Genomic DNA, 23,519 nt, shown 5'->3' with positions numbered 1-23,519 from the left:
GGCTGTTATCTAGAAAGTGGGCTCGAGGAAATGGTAGTATCAGTTCAAGGCCCCCCACAGGCATCTTGGCAACAGGGAACAGATGCTAAGTCAAAAATATTATGGAGTAATTTTGTTAAACTCTCCATAGCAGTGCACAGAGTCACAAGCAAATATAAATATAAGCTAACAGCCGTTGTGATCAATAGTCTCTTCTGTTTCCCCAGCGTCTTCTCCTTTTGGCTTACTAACACTCCACTCTTTCGGTTTGAATTAAGCATTCCACCTACAGACCCTATTAAAGGCAGTGCCCCAGGTCCTGACTTTCTGTCTGCACTCTGCCTTTACCTCCTATGTGGCCCCTGGAGGCATGCCAGGTATTTCTTCCAGGCTCCGTCAGTACTTCTAGTTCATCAACTCATGAGGTCTGTTGTTGAACCATGGCTCACCATCTGGCATCCCGTGCACCACTTAGTATTAATCTGATAAAAACGCAACATAATTATTTATGTAAACTTTTTTTTAAATTTTAAAACAGCTTTGGATTTATAGAAAATTGTGAAAATAGTATAGGAAACTTCTGAAACATATACCCAGTTTCCCTGTTATTATCTATTAGTATGGTAAATTTGTCACAATTAATAAATCAATTTTGATACATTTATTCTTTTTTTAATGTTTTATTATTTATTTTAAGAGAGAGACAGAGCACAAGCAGGGGAGGGGCAGAGAGACAGAGAGACACAGAACCCAAAACAAGTTCCAGGCTCCACGCTGTCAGCACAAAGCCTGACTCAGGGCTCAAACTCACGAACCTTGAGATCATGACCTGAGCCAAAGTTTGACGCTTAGCTGACTGAGCCACCTAGGTGTCCCATTGATACATTTATTCTTAAGTCCACACTTTATTCAGATTTTGTTTAGCTTTCACTTAATATCCTTTTTCTTTTCCAGGATCCCATCCAGGCTACCACATTACATTTAATTTTCATGTCTCCTTAGACTCTTCTTGGCTATAACAATTTGGCAGATATTTATCATGATCTTGACAATTTAGAGGAGTGCTGGCCAGATATTTTGTAGAATGCCTCTCAATTGGGATGTGTCTGATATTTTTCTCATGATTAGATTGGGGTTTTGGATTTTGAGGAGAAAGTCCAAACAGGTAAGTGTCATTTTCATCACAGCATAGCAAGGGTACACACTATCAACATGACTGATCACTGTTGACATTCACGTCGATCACATGGTTGAGCTAGTGTTTGTCAGTTTTCTCCATGGTAAATTTACTTTTTCCCCCTTTCTGTACTGTACTCTTTAGAAGGGATCCACTATTTTCAGTCCACACTTAAAGAGTAGGGAGTTTAAAACAAACAAGGAGTGGTAAGTTATAGTTCATTTCCTTGAGGGTGGAGTCTCTACGTAAGTTATTTAGACTTCCTCTAGATAGGAGATTCATCTACTTGCCTCCATTTATATATATTCGGTCATCTTCAGTCACTATCAGTATAGACTCATGGACATTTACTTTACCCTTTGGGTTATAATCTAATATTACTTTGTTACTCAAATTGTTTCAACTTCAGCCATTGAGAGCTCTTTCAGTTGGCTCCTGCAACCCCCTTTGACACAGAGACACAATGTCCATCATTGAGGGGTTTTTGGGTTTTTTTACATTTAACATTTTTTTTAAACATTGTTTTATTTTTACACACTACAAGATACACCAGGAGCTTCTTGTATATTTCCTATCCCAGTCATAAAATCAGTCATTTCTCCAAGGAGGCTGGGTTCTTTTCATTGGCAAATGTTATTAGAAACCAAGGACTGCTTGCTGCTACTGGGTCTCGTTGCTTCTAGGTTTTCTTAGCTGACAGAGCAAGGAAGTACTATATGTGTGTATATACAAATCTGTGTGTACAGGTTATGCTCTATATGGAGTCTTCTGTGTTTATATTAAACTAAACATGAGTTAATGCTGTTATCTCCAGTGTGATACCTCTGATTCATTATGACATGGATCTTTCTAACCTCCATTATTTGCTTATTTGAACCCTCCATACCAACAGTAAGAATGTTCCCACCATTCACCATCTATTTACTTAATCTCTTTTTTAATGTTTATTTATTTATTTTTGAGAGAGAGATCAAGAGAGTGCAAGGGGGGGGGAGCAGAGCAAGAAGAGGAGAGAGAATTCTAAGCAGGCGTGCACTGTCAGCAGAGCCAGACGTGGGGCTCCATCTCACGAACCATGAGATCATGACCTGAGCCAGAATCAAGAGTTAGATGCTGAACTGACTGAGCCACCCCGGTGCCCCTATTTACTTAACACCTCAATTCTAGTATCCATTCATAGTGGTTTCAGAATTAACCCATATCACCCTGTGGGGAACTTTATCAAGTAGAATATATGCTCATGTTTTTCTGAGTCTTATAGACAATAGTTATTTCCATTCAGAACCATTTTCCCCAACTCCTTTTGGTGAGGTTGTTTCATACACTTATAATACAGTTAAACGTTTCTGTTACATTTTGTATTCCATCCTGATATTCCTGACCTACCAACTGACTTTTTATAATCTACATACATTAAGGTTCACTCTTTGTGCTGTAGAAGCCTGTGGGCTTTGACAAACACATATGGTCACTTTCCACCATTACAGTATCATACACAAGAGTTTAACCACCCTAAGAAAACCCTCTGCTTCACCTATTCAAGCCTCCTCCTTCTTTCAAACACATGGCAACCAGTGGTTGATTTTTTATGTCCATATTTTGCTGTTTCCAAAATGTCATCTAATTGGAATCATACAACATGGAGTTTTTCCAGACAGGCTTTTTCACCTGCCAATATATATTTATGTTGCATTCATGTTTTTTCATGCCTTTATAGAGAACTCCTTTTTTATTATTGAATAGTATTACATTATATAGATATATTTTAGTTTGTTTTCCATTCATTTATGGAAGGACATCTTGGTTGTTTCCAGTTTGGGGCAATTATAAATAAATCTGCTATAAATATTTGTGTGCAGGATTTTGCATGGACATATGTTTTAAAACTAGTTGGGTAAATAGTAGTGCAATTGCTAAATTGTATGGTAAGATTATGTTGAACTTTATAAGGAATTTCCAGTCTTCCAATGTGGCTCTACAATTTTGTATTCCTACCAACAATGAATGACATTTTCCATGGCTACACATCCTTATCAGTTTGTACTCTCAGATTTTGATATTCTAGATATTCTTTTTTTAATTCAAGTTAGTTAACATACAGTGTAGTCCTGGCTTCAGGAGTAGAACCCAGTGATTCATCTCTTACATATGACACCCAGTATTCATCTCAAAAAGTGTCCTTAATGCCCATCACCCTTTTAGCCCATCCTCCCACCACCCTTCCCTCCAGCACCCTCAGTTTGTTCTCCATATTTAAGAGTTTCTTATGGTTTGCCTCCGTACCTGTTTTTGCCTTATTTTTCCTTCTGTTCTACTATGTTAATCTGTTGTGTTCCCCAAATTTCACATATGAGTGAAATCATATATCTGCCTTATATCTGTCTTTCCCTGACTGACTTATTTTGCTTAGCATAATATACTCTAGTTCCATCCATGTTGTTGCAAATGGCAAGATTTCATTGTTTTTGATTGCTGAGTAGCATTCCATTGTGTGTGTGTGTGTGTGTGTGTGTGTGTGTGTGTGTGTGTGTGTGTACAGACAATGGAAAACACCACGTCTTCTTATCCATTTATCAGTGAATGGACATTTGGGCTCTTTCCATAATTTTTTTTTTGTATCCTTTGGATAAATATCTAGTAGTGCAATTGCTGGATCATAGGGTAGCTCTATTTTTAATTTTTTGAGGAATCTTCATACTGTTTTCCAGAGTGGCTGCACCACTTTGCTTTCTCACCAACAGTGAAGACAGTTTCTCCTTTCTCTGCATCCTCGCCAACACCTTTTGTTTCCTGAGTTGTTAATTTTAGCCATTCTGACAGGTGTGAGGTGGTATCTCATTGTGGCTTTGACTTGTATTTCCCTGATGATGAGTGATGTTAAGCATCTTTTCATGTGTCTGTTAGCCATCTGGATGTCTTCTTTGGAAAAGTGTCTATTCGTGTCTTCTGCCCATTTCTTCACTGGATTGTTTGGTTTTGGGTGTTGAGTCTGGTAAGTTCTTCATAGATTTTGGGTATTGATTTTTTCATCCAATATGTCATTTGCAAACATCTCCCATTCTGTCGGTTGCCTTTTAGTTTTGTTGAACGTTTTCTTTGCAGTGCAGAAGCTTTTTATCTTGATAGGGTTCCTATAGTTCATTTTTGCTTTTATTTCCCTTGCCTCCAGAGACATCTCTTATAAGAAGTTTTTACAGCTGAGGTCAAAAAGATTGCTGCCTGTTTTCTCCTGTAGGATTCTGATGATTTCCGGTCTCCAGGTCTTTCATCCATTTTGAATTCATTTTTGTGTATGGTGTAAGAAAGTGACCCAGTTTCATTCTTCTGCATGTCATTGTATTCTAGATATTCCAATAAGTATGTTATGAGGTTTCATTGCTGTTTTAATTTGTATTTGACTACTGATAGATGATGTTGAGCATCCATTTTTATGCTTATTTGCCATCTGTTTACCATCTTTGATGACAACTCTGCTCCTATTTTTGCCCATTTTTAAATTGGGCTCTTTGCTTTCTAACTGTTGACCTTGAAGAGTTATCTGTATATTCTGGATACAAGTCCTTTATCAGATGTGTGATTTGCAAATATTTTCTTCCAGTCAGTGGTTTTCATTTTCATTCTTTTACAGTGTCTTTGGCAGAAGTTTTAATTATTTTTTGATGATAAATGCATTTCATTATTTATTTAGATGTTTAAGTTCTTGCACTAGATTTTTACAAGCTGGTGAACACTGACAAATTATTTCTCCCACAGAACTATAACCACACATTCCCAGACACTATAAATATATGGTTGAACTAACATTAATACACATCACCATTTTATCAATTACCTAATAAGACAAATTATCAAGTATCCAAATATTAAGTTATACAGGTCAAAAGGCATATAAAATATTAGATGTCTGCTCAATTAATTAGCAGAAGCCCACTTCTTCTTCTTCTTTTTTTTTTTTTTTTTTTTTTTTTTTTTTTTTTTTTTTTGCAAGAGAGGTTGGGAAGAGAAGGAAGAAAAAAATCACACTTCAAACAAAAATAACTTGGTAAACAACTTCAGATAAGAAAACAAAATACAAGTATTTCAGAAATTTTATGATTAAGAATTGTTTTAGCTACAATAACAAAGCACCTCAACCTTTTAAAAAATATTTACTAAATTAAAGAGCATATTCTACATGTTCTGCGCAAGACAAAGGCAATGTTTTACTAAAAATACTTAATAGCCCCCTCCTGTTCTTTTTTCAGGCCCTCCCTGTAAGTTGCACCTGAAAGTGAAAACATTAAAATTAACTGTAAGGCTTGTTTGTCTGGAGACAGTAAAGACATGTGGTTCTGTACAATGTAGATTTTCAAAATGGAGGTTTTCCATAACAGCACAAAGTAAAATTTGTAGAAAGACATGAAACAATTATTGTAACACTTGGTAAAAATAAAAAAAAAATGGTTGAGCAAACCTGATGTATACTGGTACAAATGTGGGAGATGTAAACATAAAGTGAGCAGGCAAATAACCATATAGGCCCTAATTTCTATGTTTGAAATGACTGAAGGAGTAAACCACATAAGGTCCAGAGTGTTCATAGTTCCTGGGATTTTAGTTCTGTATAACACTAAAAATATACAATATTGTGCTGGGTATTTTGGCACCTAATCTTTGTAAATTTCTTATATATTCATAAGATTTTGGCATGGGAATAGATTTAAAGACATAACTCAATACTGCATGATTTCAGGAAAGGTCAACTGGTATAAGTGATAAACACATTTTAAATGCTGAACAGCCAGAATCTTCTAAGTGTCCAAACAGGTTGATGGTAACCCAAGCATAGAGGTTGCAATTCTGTCAAATTTGTGGCCTAATAAAGCTGCTTTCCACTACTATGGAAGCTTCATTATACTTATTCACTAAGCCAACATGTTGGCTAATGTGTACAACAAATTAGGTCCTGTTTCAAGTTTCACTTCCAAGGTAATGACATCAGGCACCCCAGTTTTATCGAATGCCACAGTTGTTTCTATGATCAGTGGAGTCTTTGAAGCGCAGCTGCATTTTAGGACGATACTTCTCCAAATACAAAAGTTGCTGGCTGTTAAAAGCTCCACACCGCTTTTGTCTTATGGAGTGTACGGCATCTTCGTATTTCATTTCACCTTCAATTAATGCTAGGACAACAAGCACTGGAGTTCTCCCAAGGCCTGCAACACAACGAACAGCCATACAACAACCAGGTTCTTCATGAAACTTGATTTTTGCAAAACTTAACCAGTCATCAACAATCTGGCTGGATGGTGGTACACCATCATCAAAAGGCTAATCGAGAATATGGATGCCTTCTTTCTCTCTAAGAGTAGTGTCATAAGTTGCTTCACACACTCTTAATATTGTGGTAAATCCATACTTCTTAAGTTCCTCTCTAAATTTGTTTAAGGTCGCATTGGTTGGATTGTGCGCAATGAGAAATCTCAGGTTCTTGCATATGACTTTCACAGGAGCTGGGCAGTTCACTCAAGCCATGTTACTCTTGTTAAAAAACTCTCGATAAGGTTATGAAAGAATTTTAAAATTGAAAGCAGAAATGATGAAAAGAAACTGAGTCTACTTCAACATACTCCACCTGAAATTCTCAGTGCTCTGAGTATGAAGTTGGGAGTGTGGTGGGAAATGAAATGAACCTCCTAACAAGAAGGAGCAATTCTTCAATCCAGTAATACTGAAGCAATAGAAAAAAAGTGCACTGAGGTTTACCCCATCCAGGTCAGAACTCTTGTAAAATGCTCTGTGGATTTCAAGCCAACACTCTGTGTCCAGGTTAATGATGAGTGATTTCATTCATTTAAGATTTCTTATGGGGGCTTCTTGGTGGAGTAGTCATGAATTTCTACACTTCACTTGTCTGCATAGGGGTCGTGCTGTGCCTGGAAGTAATCTCCACTGCCCTTCAGAAACTCCATAAATGTGTGACCAAGAACACCACAGAACTGAGGAATATGTGTACTCATTGAAGACTGTGGCCTAATCATACAGCTGCTCCCGAGGTGGTGGGGACACAGAGCAGGGGGTAGCGGTGGTCATCATGGGGTGGCGGCAGGGGCACCAGACTCTACCATGCAGTGAGTGGCTCCGAGAAGAGCCAGAAGTTATAATTTTAATAAAGTTCAACTTAACATTTTTTCTTTGCCTTTGGTATTGTATCTAAAAACCCACTGACAAACCCAAGGTCAAGCAGATTTGCTCCTATGTGTTTTCTTCTTAAAATTTTAGGGTTTTTAAGTAACTGCGTCATTTTGCACTAACTTTTGTGATAGGTGCATGGTCTATACATACTATTTTTGAAAAATTTGCTTGTGTGGCTGGCTCATGTTGCAGCACTGAATTCTTCTCAATTTCTTTAAGCAGTGGGAAAGTTTGGAGGTTGAGTTTTTCTCTCTGTAATTTAACCTTTAGCATGAAAGCATTTTCTTGGATGTAACACTCTTTTCCAATGCAAATTTCTTTGTTAAAGTTTAGAAGCACTAGACCCTTAAAATCTGTGTCTTGAATTTTGTAGGAAATTTCTGGCTTTCTGTCCCTAAAAGAGGAGTCTTGCAGAAGATGAGAAGGACCTCTGAAATATCCTGTATCTTGTTTAGAAAGATGTTTCCTTGAGTCAAATAACATATAATTATGAACCAATACTATAATTATTTCAATTGTAACAAAATAATTTATTGATCATAGTTATTTTGAAGTCAGTATTATTAAGACAAAGAAAACCTTTTTAGATTTACTTAAGATTTCATTTTTACTTTTTTAAAAAAAGGATTCCCCGTGTCAATTAAGTTACACAAATTTATAACTAGAAAAAAATGTTTCACTGAATATACACAAAGGTAGTTGGTGGTTGGAACAGTAATTTTCTCCCCATTTTAGGAGAAAACAAAACAGGTGTTGGCAGTCAATTTAGAGTGAATTAGGAAAATTTTAAGATTTCTAACTGCTACCACAGCATTTTCAAATAGGAAATCATGCAGAAAATTGCTATGAAATTAGCAGCATGGAGTAGGATTATGGACAACAGAAGAGAAAGGTAATATCTTTGATCAATCAAGAGGATGTCTCTGAAGGTTCTTAAATGACAATTTTCAGCAACCTCCTCTTAGTAGCCAGAGCATATGCCTTTTGGTGCTGTGGTACCAAAGCAACATTTTGGTAACTGTGGAGCCTATAAGTGTTGAGTGGGGAAAGCAGTCAGTATAGAATCAGTATCCTTTGAGAATGCACACCTTTGCAAAGGGATATCATTCCAACTCTGTACAATGCTGTTTTAACTATTAGCACAATTTTGAGTGTTAAGCATACCAAGCACTGAATTTTGAAGATACAATATCTCCATTTATTCAAACCTCACTGGATTGGACCTTGACCTGGGTATAATTTTTTCCCTTTTAGCAGAATTGAAGTTAGATACAAATGCTTTTGTTTTTCTTTTCCCACCACAGAATAGAAAATCTGATGCAGTTAATGTCTGGCATCAGCTATGACTTTAAGAAACATTTTCTTGCCAGGTTTTTGACAGAAGCTTCATTGGTGTCTGCCCACTGAGAGAGAATATTTGTAAAGGAGTACTTACTTCGAAGATTCCATCTTGTGGTAAAGCTGATAGGAAACAACTCAAGTATAAATCATTGCAATGACAAGGAAAACAACTCCAATTAACATTTATACTCATACTTAATTTTTCAGTATGAGAGACAGGAAACCTAAAGATGAAAATGTAACTGCTTACTGGCAAAATAATCAGTGTTTAGGCAATTTTTGAAAGAATCAACAAAATCAGATATTATTAGATGTTGATATGAGTAGGTCACCCTTAATGCATAAATGAAAAAAAGAAGACAAATAGGGCATATTTAATAAGACAGACAGAAGAAAACGGTGGAGGAAACCCATGGAAACAAGTGTGAATGTCATGTGATGATAGTGGAAAAGTTACTGGGCTGAGAGTCAGCAGAACTAAATACTGGTTTCCGTTTTGCAGCTATATAGCTATTTGGTTTTAGGCAAAGTGATCAGTTCTACTGGATTCAATTTCTCCTTTTGCTCCATGGGGGTCACAACATCTGAGATTTCTTCCGCTTTCGGCTTCTATGAATTCATAAGAAGGAATAACATAGGTGAAAACATTTTTATAAATACACAACTCTGTTCAAGGGCCAGGTGTTATTCTGATTGAGGAAATTTCTTACCTAGAGAGGAGACGAGGGGCAGATTTCACAGCTGTTACTGACAAGCGTGGAGAGTCTGTGTGTGGCTGTAGCATGTGCACACCTTGCTCCAGGCTGAGCCCAACAGCGTAAGGAGCTTCACACTCGAGCGCTGCTACAGCGATGGTGCCAGCAACGGCTGGATGCCCAGAAGCCTTCTCAGCATTGCACACAGGGTGAGGACAGACACGTTGCAAACCTTGATTCTTGTAACCCCTTCTTGAAAGCAGACCATCTCCTTAGCAGAATTTTACTTTCTTTAGCCTCTGAAAGGACCAAAGAGCTTCCAGGTGTCCTCATAGATTGGCTCTTTTCAACCAGCTTTTGTAGCCTTTGCATCAGCAGCCCATAGAGTAGGACCTCATTCTATAAGGAAAAACATTGAACATGACACAATCAGTTGTCATTTCCCAGTGTTCACATACATTCCCTTCATTATCTGAGAATGCTGAGCTCATGATGCAGTATAGGAAGGTTGGAAACGTGACAAAATAAATACTTTTGAGGCAATTTTCTGTTTCACTTCATTTCCCTAAGCTCTTCTTTTTTCCCCTATGACTTTTTAAAAGATAGTTTTTAAGGACTTCTAGGGGAAGATGGTGGAGTGGGAGGATCCTAAACTTACCTTGCCACATGGATACAACTACATAAAACCCACATTCGTGTAAATAACCCAGAAAAGGATGTAAAGTATGACACTATATACCTAAAACATTGGGGGGGGGGGGGAAGAGAGGAGTAAAAGTTTAGGTGCTTTTAGAATAAATTCAAACTTAAATCACCATCAACTTAATATAGACTGCTATATGCACAAGATATTACATATAAACCTAATTTTAATCATAAATCAAAAAACTGGTGATATGCAAAAAAAATTTTTTTAAGTAATCCAAGTATATCACTAAAGAAAACCAGAAAACCATGAGAGAACAGAGCAAGAGAAGAAAGGAACAGAGAAGAACTATAAGAACAACAATAAAACAAGTAACAAAATGCCGTAAGTGCACACTTATAATTACCTTGAATGTAAATGGACTAAATGCTCCAATTAAAATGTGCAGGGTAACAGAATGGATAAATAAGACCTTTCTATATATTGCCTACAAGAGGTTCATTTAAGACCTAAAGACACATGAAGATTGAAAGTGAAGGGATGGAAAAACATTTATTATACAAATAGAAGTGAAAAGAAAGCTGGGTAGCAATACTTAGAGTAGACTTTAAAATAAAGACTGTAGCACTGGGTGTTGTATGGAAACCAATTTGACAATAAATTTCATATATTGGAAAAAATAAAATAAAATAAAATAAAAATAAAATACTGACATATAATCATAATGGAGACAATCCAACAATAAGATACAACAATTGTAAATATTTATGCACCAAATATGAAGCACCCAAATACATAAAACAGCTAACAAGAAACATAAAGGAAGAAATAGTAGTATGATAATAGAAGACTTTAACATCTCACTAACATCAATGGACAAATCATTTAAACAGGAAATCAAACAGGAAACAGTGCCTCTGAAGGACACATTGGAGCAGATATACCTAATAGATATATTCAGAACATTTCATCCTAAACAGCAGAATACATATTCTTTTCAAGTGCACATGGAAAATTCTCCAGAATAGAGCACATGTTAAGCCACAAAACAAATCTCAACAAATTCAAAAAGATCAAAATCTTAGCATGCATCTTTTCTGACCACAACACATACAATGACACCAGAAATTGTCCAAGGGAAAAAATCTAGACAGAGCACAAACACATGGAGGATAAATAATATGCTACTAAACAATGAATGGATAGGGGAGGAGCCAAGATGGCAGAACAGTATGGAAGTTTTTTTGTGTGTCTCGTGTCCATGAAATACAGCCAGACCGACACGAAACCATCCAGCACACCTAGAAAACTGATTGGAGGATTAACACAACAATCTGCACAACCTGGACCACAGAATTCAGCAGTTACACGGCGCGGAGAGGTGAACTGGGGAGCGAGAAGCCGCAAGAAGGGAGGTGCTTTTGCAGGCGGAAAGAGGACAGACACAGGGGGGAGGGGGAGAATACAGGAAAAGCACCCTTCCCCAAAAGCAGTTGGAGAAAGTGGAAAATTGGAAACCCTGCCGCAGTGACTAAAATAAAAAGGGAGAAAGGAGAAAGGAGAGGGTTTAAATTCCATTAAAACTGTAAACAGGGGGAGTGCAGAATCTGCAACTCCACAGCTCCATACCTGGCGGTGCTCTGGTGGGAAGGGCAAATCCGCAGGAGCAGAGTGGGGTCCGGGACGTTCTCAGGCCACACGGGGAAAAGAGGTTCCACTGCTGGAAGGACATTTGGTGGAGACTGTTGAAGGCACCTGGTCCCAGCAGACCACAGAAAACAGCCACATTCACTGGTGCTGGAACAAGATCGTTAAGGGTGAAGCCTGGTGCCAGATGTGTGTTGTGATTTTCCATAATCCCTGAAACGCTGCTGCTACACTGTCTCATGAACTTTTTCTGGGATGGGCTGGCACCTAGCTGCAGTCTCGGCACCGGCAGCAGTAGGGTACAGCAAGCGTTCCTGGGTGCGGCCGACATTCGGCCATTGTTCATTCTGCCATTGCTCGGTGAGACCCTCCCACAGAGGGGCGGAACGGGTCAAAGCCGCATTCCTTCGGAAGTAAGGGGCAGAGGAAAACAGCCGCATCTGACACAAAACTCAGGAAAGAGGTACTGCCTGGGGCTTGGTCACAGAGAGTGAAAAAGCGGGGAGTTGACGAGAGCTGAAGATGGGGGTAGGGTGCTTGATTGCTAATCAGGAAGAACACTGTGTAGGTGGGTGGTGCCATCGTCACCACTCTTGCACATGCGCATACGCACCTAAAGCACTGCAACAATCCACCCCAGTAGGCTAGCAGCGCCATCTAATGGAGAGCGGAGCTGTTACACTGAGCCCCTTCCAACTGGGTCAACTTTGCTCTTCAAGAACACAAGTCCCACCGCCAGCTTAGTTTATGGACTATATAATGCTACATAGACTGACTTCTAGGGGAAAACGAAGCAATTTCAGTCCTACTTCAATCTGTTAGCAGGTTCATCTATTCAATTTCCTTTCTTTCTTTTTTTCCCTCTTTTTCACTTCTTTTCTTTTTCTTGAATAAAGAGAAAAAAATCATTTTTAAAAATTCATTTTTATTTTCAATTTTTATTAAAAACATTTTTCTTTAATTTTATTGCTTTTTTTTACTTTTGTGTAAATTGTTTTCAAATTCTATTTTACTTTCATCATTTTATTTTAGTCTATTTCAGTGTATTCACTTTTTGAAATTTTCAAACGATTTCCTTTTTTTCTTTTTTCTCTTTTTCGTTTCTTTTATTTTTCTTGAATGCAGAAAGAGAAAAACCTCATTTTCACTTTCAATTTCTATTAAAAATATTTTTCTTTATTTTACTATATTTTTTTACTTTTGTGTAATTTTTTTCAAATTCTATTTTACTCCCATCATCTCATTTTAGTCTACTTCACTGTATTCATTTTTTCAAATTCTCAATTTCCCTTTTTTCTTCTTCTTCCCCCTTTTCCTCTAATCTGTCAAACCACTTTCAACACCCAGACCAAAACACACCTAGGATCTAGCATCATTTATTCGATTGTGTGTGTGTGTGTTTTAATTTTTTAATTTTTTTAATTTAATTTTTTTATTTTAATTTTTCTACCTCATTAATTCCTTTCCTCCCTCCAAAATGACAAAACGAAGAAATTCACCCCAAAAGAAAGAGCATGAAGAAATGACAGCCAGGGATTTAACCAACACAGATACAAGCAAGATGTTTGAACCAGAATTTAGAATCACAATAATAAGAATACTAGCTGGAGTCAAAAATAGATTAGAATCCCTTTCTGCAGATATAAAAGAAGTAAAAAATAGAATGAAACTAAAAATGCTATAACTGAGCTGCAAGCACAGATGGATGCTGTGGTGGCAAGGATGGATGAGGCAGAACAGAGAATCAGCGATATAGAGGACAAACTTAGGGAGAATAATGAAGCAGAAAAAAAGAGGGAGATTAAGGCAAAAGAGCACAATTTAAGAATTAGAGAAATCAGGGGCGCCTGGGTGGCTCAGTCGGTTAAGCGGCTGACTTCAGCTCAGGTCATGATCTCGCAGTCCGTGAGTTCGAGCCCCGCGTCGGGCTCTGTGCTGACAGCTCAGAGCCTGGAGCCTATTTCAGATTCTGTGTCTCCCTCTCTCTCTGACCCTCCCCCGTTCATGCTCTATCTTTCTCTGTCTCAAAAATAAATTTAAAAAATTAATTTAAAAAATTTTTAAATTTTTAATTTCAAGGGAAGACAGATCAGGTTAGCAGCAGACCTATCCACAGAAACGTGGCAGGCCAGAAAGGAGTGGCAGGATATATTCAGTGTGCTGAATCAGAAAAATATGCAGCCAAGAATTCTTTATCCAGCAAGACTGTCGTTCAAAATAGAGGGAGAGAGAAAAAGTTTCCCAGACAAACAAAGATTAAAGGAGTTTGTGACCACTAAACCAGCCCTACAAGAAAATTTAAGGGGGACTCTCTGAGCAGAGAAAAGTTGAAAAAAAATCTATATCTAGATATATAGATATATATCTAGATATCTATATACCTATATCTATATCTAGATATCTAGATAGATATAGATATAGATATAGATATAGATATAGATATAGATATAGATATAGATATAAAGCAACAAAGATTAGAAAGGACCAGAGTACACCACCAGAAACTCCAACTCTACAAGCAACATAATGGCAATAAATTCATATCTTTCAGTACTCACTGTAAACGTCAGTGGACTCAGTGCTCCAATCAAAAGACATAGGGTAACAGAATGGATAAGAAAACAAGATCCATCTATATGCTGTTTACAAGGGACCCACTTTAGACCTAAAGACGCCTTCAGATTGAAAATAAGGGGATGGAGAACAATCTATCATGCTAATGGTCAATAATAGAAAGCTGGAGTAGCCATACTTATATCGGACAATCTAGACTTTAAAATAAAGACTGTATCAAGAGATGCAGAAGGGCATTATATCATAGTCGAGGGGTCTATCCACCAAGAAGACCTAACAATTTTAAACATTTATGTGCCAAATGTGGCTGCACCCAAATATATAAATCAATTAATCACAAACATAAAGAAACTCATCGATAGTAATACCATAATAGTAGGAGACTTCAACAATGAATGGATAAACCAATAAATCAAAAAGAAGTAAAAAAAAAAATACATGGAGAGAAATGAAAATGAAAACACAATGGTCCAAAATCTTTGGTATATGCAGCAAAAGTAGTTCTAAGAGGGAAGTTTATAGCAATACAGGCCTACCCTAGAAGCAAGAAAAATATCAAATAAGCACTCTAACCTCACACCTAAAGGAGCTAGAAAAAAGAAAAAAACAACAAACAAAAAAGAAAAAAGAACAAGCAAAACCCAAAAACAGTAGAAGGAAGGAAATAATAAGGAATAAAGCAGAAATAAACAAATTAGAAACTAAAAACCAATAGGAGTACCTGGGTGACTCAGTCAATTAAGAGTCCAACTCTTGGTTTTGGCTCATGTCATGATCTCATGGTTTGTGAGTTTGAGCCCCATTTTGGGCTCTCCACTAACAGTGTAGAGCCTCGTTGGGATTCTCTCTCTCACTCTCTCTCTACCCCTCCCTCCACTTGTGCTGTCTCTGTTTCTCTTAAAATAAATAAACTTCAAACAAAAAAATTTTTTAAGTAAAAAGCAATAGAATAGGTCAATAAACCCAGGAGCTGGTTCTTTGAAAAAATCAATACTGATAAACCTTTAGCCTTACTCATCAGTCAATCAACCAATCAATCAAAGGGAGAGGACTCAAACAAAATCAGAAATGAAAGAGGAGAAATATTAACTGACACCACAAAAAGACAAAGGATTGTAAAAAAATATTATAAAAATTTATATGCCAGCAAACTAAACAACCTAGAAGAAATAGATAAATTCCTAGAAACATAACCCCCAAAAATGAATCAGGAAGAAATAGACAATTTAAACAGACCAATAACCAGCAATGAATTGAATCAGTAATCACAAAGCTCCTAACAAACAAAAATTCAAGACTTGATAGCTTCACAGGTGAATTCTACCAAACATTAAAAGAAGAGTTAATACCTATTCTTCTTCTTTTTTTTTTTTTTTATTTATTTTTGGGACAGAGAGAGACAAAGCATGAACGGGGGAGGGGCAGAGAGAGAGGGAGACACAGAATCGGAAACAGGCTCCAGGCTCTGAGCCATCAGCCCAGAGCCTGACACGGGGCTCGAACTCACGGACCGCGAGATCGTGACCTGGCTGAAGTCAGCCGCTTAACCGACTGCGCCACCCAGGAGCCCCAATACCTATTCTTCTTAAACCATTCCAAAAATAGAACAGGAAGGAAGGCTTCCAAATGTATTCTATGAGGCCAGAATGAGCCTGATGCCCAAATCAGATAAAGTTACCACAAAAAAGAGAACCACAGGCCAACACCTTTGATGAAATAGATGAAAAAAATCCTCAACAAAATATTATCAAGCCAAATACAACAATACATTAAAAAAATAGTTCACCAAGATCAAGTGGGATTTATTCCCAGGATGCAAAGGTGTTTCAATACTGGTAAACCAATCAACATGATCTATCACATCAACAAGAGAGAGGATAAAAACCATATGATTCTTTTCTTTTCTTTTCTTTTCTTTTCTTTCTTTCTTTCTTTCTCTCTCTCTTTCTTTCTTTCTTTCTTTCTTTCTTTCTTTCTTTCTTTCTTTCTTTCTTTCTTTCTTTCTTTCTTTTTCTCTTTCTTTAAAGTAGGCTTCATGCCCAGTGTGGAACCCAATGTGGGGCTTGAACTCATGACCCTGAGATCAAGACCTGAGCTGAGATTAAGAACATATGCTTAACCAACTGAGCCGCCCAGGTGCCCCCATATAATTATTTCAATAAATGCAGGAAAAGCATTTGACAAAGTACAACATCCATTCATAAATGACAACAAAGATTTAGAGGTAACATGTATCAACATAATAAAGGCTATAGATGAAAAACCCACAGCTAATATCATACTTAAAGATGAAAAACTGAGAGCTTTTCTCCTAAGATCAGGAATAATACAAGGATATACACTTTCACCACTTTTATTCAACACAGTAATGGAAGCCCTAGCCACAGCAATCAGACAAGAAAAATAAATAAAAGGCACCCATATTGGTAAAGAAGAAGTAAAACTTTCACTATTTGCAGATAACATAATAGTATATATAGAAAACCCTCAAGACTCTATAGAAAACTACTACTAGAGAAATTAAGGAAACCATTCCATTTACAATTGCATCAAAATAATAAAGTACCTAGGAATAAATTTAATCAAAGACATAAAAGACCTATGCACTGAAAACTATAAAACATTGATGAAAGAAATGGATGAAACACAAACAAATGGAAAGATATTCCTTGCTCATAACTGGAAGAATAAATATTGCTAAAATGTTGAAACCACGCAAAGCAATTTACAGATTTAATGCAATCTATATCAAAATACCAACAGCATTTTTCACAGAACTGGAATAAATAATCCTAACATTTGTATGGAGCCATAAAGGACTCCAAATAGCCAAATCAATCTTGGAAAAAAAAAAAAGAAAAGAACTGGAGGTATCACAATCTCAGATTTCAAGATACACTACAAAGTTGTAGTGATGAAAATAGGAGGCTACTGGCACAAAAATGGACACATAGATCAATAGAACAGACTAGAGAGCCCAGAAATAAACCCATAATCATATGGTCAATTAATCTTTGACAAAGGTAATAAAAACATGCAATGGGGAAAAGTCAGTCTCTTCAACAAATGGTGCTGGGAAAACTGGACAGCCACATGCAAAAGAATGAGTCTGGACCACTTTCTTATACCATACACAAAAATAAACTCAAAATGAATTAAGGACCATAAAAATCCTAGAAGAAAGCACAGGCAGTAATTAGTTTGACATCAGCTGTAGCAACATTTTTATAGATATGTCTCATGAGGCAAGGGAAACAAAGCAAAAATAATTACTAGGACTACATCAAAATAAAAAGCCTCTGCATAAGGAAGGAAACTCAACAAAATAAAAAGACAACCTACTGAATGGGAGAGGATATTTCCAAATGATGTATCCAAAAAGGGGTTAATATCCAAAATATATAAAGAACTTATACAACTCAACAGCAAAAAACAAATAATCTAATTAAAAATGGACAGAAGACATAAATAGACATTTCTCTAAAGCAGACAGAAAAAATGTTCAACATCACTAATCATCAGAGAAATGCAAATCAAAACACAATGTTACCTCACACCTGTTATAATGGCTAAAATAAAAAAAACCCACAAGATTGTGGAAAATAAGAACCCTCATGCACTCTTGGTGGGAATGCAAACTTGTGCAGCCACTGTGAAAATGAATGTGGAGGTTCCTCAAAAAATTAAAAACAGAATTACCATATGATCTTGTAATTCCTCTATGGGGCATATACTCAAAGAATACCAAAACACTAATTCAAAAAGATATATGCACCTTATGTTTAATGCAGCATTATTTACAATAGCTAAATTGTGGAAACAACCCAAGTGTCCATCGATAGATGAATGGATAAAGAAATAAAGATAAATGGAATATTACTCAGCTATAAAAAAGAATGAAACCTCTCCATTTGCAAAAACATGGATGGATCAAGAAAGTATAATGCTAAGTGAAATAGTCAAAGAAAGACAAACACCGTATGATTTCACTTATATGTATAATTTAAGAACCAAAGAAAAAAAGAAACAAACAAAAAACCAGACTCTTAACTGTAGAGAACAAACTGGTGGTAACCAGAGGGTAGGTGGGTGGGAGGAATGGATAAAAGTAAGTGAAGGGGTTGAGTACACTTATTGTAATGAGCACTGAATAATGTATAGAATTGTTGAACTATATTGTACACCTGAAACTAATGTAACACTGTGTTAATTATACAAGAATTAAATAAATAAAAATAAAAGACTGGTTTTATTTATTTATTTACTCATTGACTAGGTAATAATTCTCATGATCAATTATCAAAATGATATTTAAAAAAAACTATTAAAAAGTTTACTCTATCTCCTGCACCCTATAGACAACCAGGCGTTAGTTACTTCTGTATCTATCCAGTGTTTCTTTGTATCTAAACAAGTGTGTGAGTATGTGTCTCATTTCTCCACTTCCCTACAGAAAATGTCGCAAACTAAATGCACTTGGGTGCCCTTTGTCCCCCAAACTTTTCTAATATAGTCTGCTATGTAGGCACTCTGTAACATTCAGGTTGCGATTCCATTTATAGTACCCAGAAAAAGCGAAGTCTGATTCAACGAAAAGGTTATTCCCTTCTGAGGAGGAAATTAAATCCTATGTAGCAATTTTAATTTTAAAGTAAATTTTGGTGCTATGGCATAGCCCTGACCCTAAGCAATAATCTCATCTCACTGTGTTGGAACATTCTGTTGGCATTTGATGTCCTTAATATCCCAAAAGGATTCATCACATAAAAGTACTTCAAAAGTTTTTTGTTGAATTCATTTAAATTTAAGAAGAAACTGGATACTTTGCTTGTTTCTCTTTTACTTAATTTTTTTTTCTTTAATGAGAGGATAAGTAGCTTGGATCTTAAAACTAAGTAATAAACAGCTGGGGAGAAGACAGAAGCTATAAAAATGATTGTCTGTTTTTCCATCTATCCTTTCAGTCAACAAGCTTCAGTCAAATAGCTTCTGCTATAATTCTCCAGCAATGATATCATGCCCTGGGGATATAGCAATGAAAAAACCAAGTTCATTCCAGTTTGATGCCTATATTCCAGTCGCTGGCACATTCTGTCACCCCAAACACATATCAAATAACCGCATCCAGATTATTGCTTTGCCTGCTATCTCATGTCCTTGTTTCTACTCATCCACCCTTCAGCCTGTACTCAAAATAGCATCCAGACTTGTTCTGTTAAAAATATAGATCAGCTCAGGGCATTCATGCTCGAGATTCTCTGATAGTTTCTCTTCTCCTTTGAGTAAAAACCAAAGTCGTTACAATACCACAAGGCCTACATGATTTGCCTCCTTTACTTCTTAGTAAAGCCACATAATAATACATTAAAATATAGTATAATGATAGTAAAGACTATAAAAAAAAAGTTAAAGAGTAATATGAGGCAGTGTTTATCCTTCCAGTGAGCAATATTAAGTACTTAGTATCTGCAGTAGGTTACTGTTTAAACTTCAGGTAGGAGAACAGTTATGCAAACACTAAATACGGGCATTGGCTTAAATAACCATAGATTTCCTTTCACAAATGCATATTTATATTTAAGGGAAGTGAGTATGAATAAATGCTTTTGTCATTTTTGCTGAACCATTGTCCTATTTAGCCATTAGCCAGTAAGAGAATAAGCTAGAAATCACAAAGGAAAAATAATTAATTGAAAACAATAGACCTAGACAAGGCTGAATTAAAGATATTCAAGTCTTTCCTTTGGCATTTCTCAGAATTCAGAGGCAGTCTCAGTAATACAATATATAATATATAATAAAGTGATAAATAAAATGATTTATTTCCTTCCGTGTAACTTTCGACAGAACAAATTACACTGCTAACATTCAAACAATATATGAAAAAAAAACCACTTTCAAATTCTTGAAGGAAAGTACTTCATACTATTCATCACATCTTTATTCCAAACTCTTAAAACATGCTGTAGTCAAACTGTAGACACCCAAAAGTATCTATTGACTGTATGAATCAATAAATGGACAAGTGTAAGTCTTTGCTGTGTATTTCTTAGCAGAAAGAAAAGGAAGAATCAGGATCACGTAGGATTTTTTTTTTTTTAATCTTTATTTATTTTTGAGACAGAGACAGAGCGTGAACAGGGGAGGAGCAGAGAGAGAGAGGGAGACACCGAATCCAAAGCAGGCTCCAGGGTCTGAGTTGTCAGCACAGAGCCCAAAGCGGGGCTGGAACTCACAAACCGGGAGATCATGACCTGAGCCGAAGTTGGGCGCTCAACCAACTGAGCCACCCAGGCGCCCCTCACCTAGGACATTTTTAACCCAGTGTTTATAACAGGAATCTTTTTTTTTCTTTGGAATTTCTTTCTGTTGCATGTTTAATCTGTGCTTTAGTCCCAATGAAGCGGCATGTGTAGCAGAAAGAACGAGATAATCCTGAGCTCATGTCATGACGTCATGTTTACTGAGTCAGCGACCTTTATAAGTTATGTCTGTGTTTTCTTCTGTCTATAAAATTAGGCTAGTACTACATGGTTCACAGAAACCTAGTGAGGATTAAAGGAGATAATGTGTGTATAAGTTTCAGAGTCTTTGCCTTGCTGTCATTGGAATAGTCTTCCTTTACCAATTCACTTTGGCTATTTCCTTCTTCATATTCAGCATTCAACGCAAATATTTCCGTCTCCAAAATGCCCTTATATATCTCAAGTGTCCTCTTCTTTACCCCTCTGTCATATCACACTTCTAAAGTTTTCTTCATAGCACTTAATGTTACCTGAAATTATCTTATTCATTGACTGGGTTTTTTTCCTTTTCTATTAGAACATAATTTCCCTGATACCAGGGACCTTGTCTACCTAGTTCATTATTCAGTTCCCTGCTCTGAAAATAAATGCATCAGATGATTAAATGGCAATTTCTAGACCACAGATATAACTTTTTTAAAAATGTTAGTTTTGTCCCTTTTCCTGATGGCAGGGTCAATATTTTGTCATGGTTCAGCATATGACACATGATCAATAAATAATTTGGGGAGGAAAAACAGGAAAAATCTCTAGACACATGCCTAAAAATATGTCCTTTGGTATCCTGTATCAATTCTGATTTGCACAAACTTGTATAGATGGCTTTTTAGTTCACATACACACACAAATGTTCTCTTCTGAATGTGAACCCATATGGCCTTCCCAACACCATCTCTATATAAAGTTGGATAATAATGTGTCTTGAGGTTATAGACATGTAATGTCTTCAGCCAAAAATGCACTTCAGAAAGATTAGTTTGCTTCTTCATCATTATCGATGGTGTCTTAAGAGCAATGGCAAGTTTCTAAAGGGATTTTCTTTTTTCTCTTTTGCTAAGGACAGTGATAAAAAAGTTAAATAAAATAAAATAAGATGCCTTGTTCCTGGACTTGATGAAACAGCCCAAGAAGTGAAGTGAGAGAGACAGCATCATTAACCCACACAACCTCTTTCTAGCCTCTTCACCGGTAACAGAAGTTTTCATAATGAGGAGCTCAGGAGGTTCTTTGCAGCTCAAATATAATAGAGAAGCCATGTATCAGTAGACAAAAAATCAAAGGTGGAAAGGAGTTTCCTTGTTTATGGAGGTGTAGCTTGCTCCACAACACCATGCTTCAAAAGTGCAGGTCCTGAAGACCTATAATTCAGAATTTGCCCTGCAATATGGAACTTTTCTTTATAAATTGCTAGAAGTCATTTCACTACTTATGAATATTTTATTTATATCTGGTAGTGCAAAGTACTTGTGATGCTTCTTCAGAGAATCACAGTAAAATCAATACTCTTTATAAAATTGATAACTAATGTCCACACTAGGAACAAGAAATTACACAAAGCTCAACTAGGGGTAATTTTGATTATGAAGGTGGGATGAATCTGGGGTAAGAATTTTTGACAGATCTTTGCTCTACATGATCATTTACTCTCCAGTCACAATTATATTTAGTCCTTTTATTCCCAGCTATCCGGATAAACTTGAGGCTAATTGTTTTCTAATTCTAAGAGCCCTAAATTGCATGTTTCCAAAAACAAAACAAAAAAAACTATGAATGTATTTCAAATTCAGTTTTTTCAAAGAGGAACCATTATTGATTATATAGAACTGTTTTAGAACATGAATTGCCATTTCCTGGGAGGGGTCCAGTAGAAATGTAGGGGAAATGCAACCACTATTTTCCCAAAACATCCAAACCATGGCAGACTGACCAGAGCATCGCCCTGGAGCAGCCTACCTCATATTGAATCATGGCTCTGCAGCTTTCTAGCTGTGTGACTTTGTAAGTTACTTAATTTTTTTGTTCTTCAATTTTTTCATCTGTAAAATGCACATAATATGGAATTGCATCTACTTCATATGATTGTCTCCAATAGTTCCTGTGAGAATTAAATTAGTTAATCATGGAGAGCTCACAGAACAGTACCTGGCATGCAGTAAAATCCAATAATTTGTATTTAATGATGGTAATAAGCTTCTCCAGTGCTGGAGCCAGAATAATCAAAAGTAATGGATGGAAGAAACCTCATTCTAAATACTTCCTTCCTCTGTGATTGCCAAGCTGACATGATATGAACAAAGGACTCCTGCTGGTCATTCTTCCCGCCTGAGTGGAGAAATCTGGCTGCAGTAGGAGAGAGTAAATTAACAGGCAAAGAGAAACAGAGATGAGACAGAGATGGGGGAAAAGAAATTATGAGGCCCAGTTCTAACCCTGAGGTTCTAGGGAGGGCTCAGATTCTTAAAGTTCTTTCTTTGATCTTCCAATAAATTCCTTTTTGTTTTACTTTGTCTTTGCTTAAATCGTGGTTGTTTTTGTTACCTAGACTGATAGATTCTCACTGGAACATGGTGGTAAGTAATGTGATGGATGAAGTGGGCAGAAAGATCACCTACTCATTTAGGCTTGCCAGTCTCTTAGGCTTCAGTTTAGCTCCAGCGTTCATTTCCACCAGGCCTTTTCTTTAAAAGAAAAAAAAAAATTAATGTCTATTTATGAGAGAGAGAGAGAGCGAGACAGAGAGAGAGAGAGAGCACAAGCAGGGAAGGGCCAGAGAGAGACACACACACAGAATCTGAAGCAGGCTCTGAGCTGTCAGCACAGAGCCCAATGCAGGGCTCAAACCTACAAACTGCGAGATCATGACTTCAGCCAAAGTCCGATGCTTAACCGACTGAGCCACCAGGCACCCCTCCACAAAGCCTTTTCTTGAGGATCCTTTGCCATTGGCTTCAGGGGCAGAAGAACAACATTGAATGAACTCA

The 23,519-nt window shown here is 36.8% G+C and overlaps 1 pseudogene; it reads right to left on the bottom strand.

The window, feature by feature from the left end:
- Window positions 1-5,147: 5,147 nt before the first annotated feature.
- LOC101092695 lies at window positions 5,148-6,670 on the bottom strand (annotated as a pseudogene).
- Between the last annotated feature and the right edge of the window lie 16,849 nt (window positions 6,671-23,519).

This window comes from Felis catus, chromosome B4, assembly GCF_018350175.1.
Source record: "Felis catus isolate Fca126 chromosome B4, F.catus_Fca126_mat1.0, whole genome shotgun sequence".
In the NCBI taxonomy this organism is placed as follows: domain Eukaryota; kingdom Metazoa; phylum Chordata; class Mammalia; order Carnivora; family Felidae; genus Felis; species Felis catus.
Note: the sequence above shows the minus strand (reverse complement) of the source record. Positions and strands in the feature narration are given on the sequence as shown.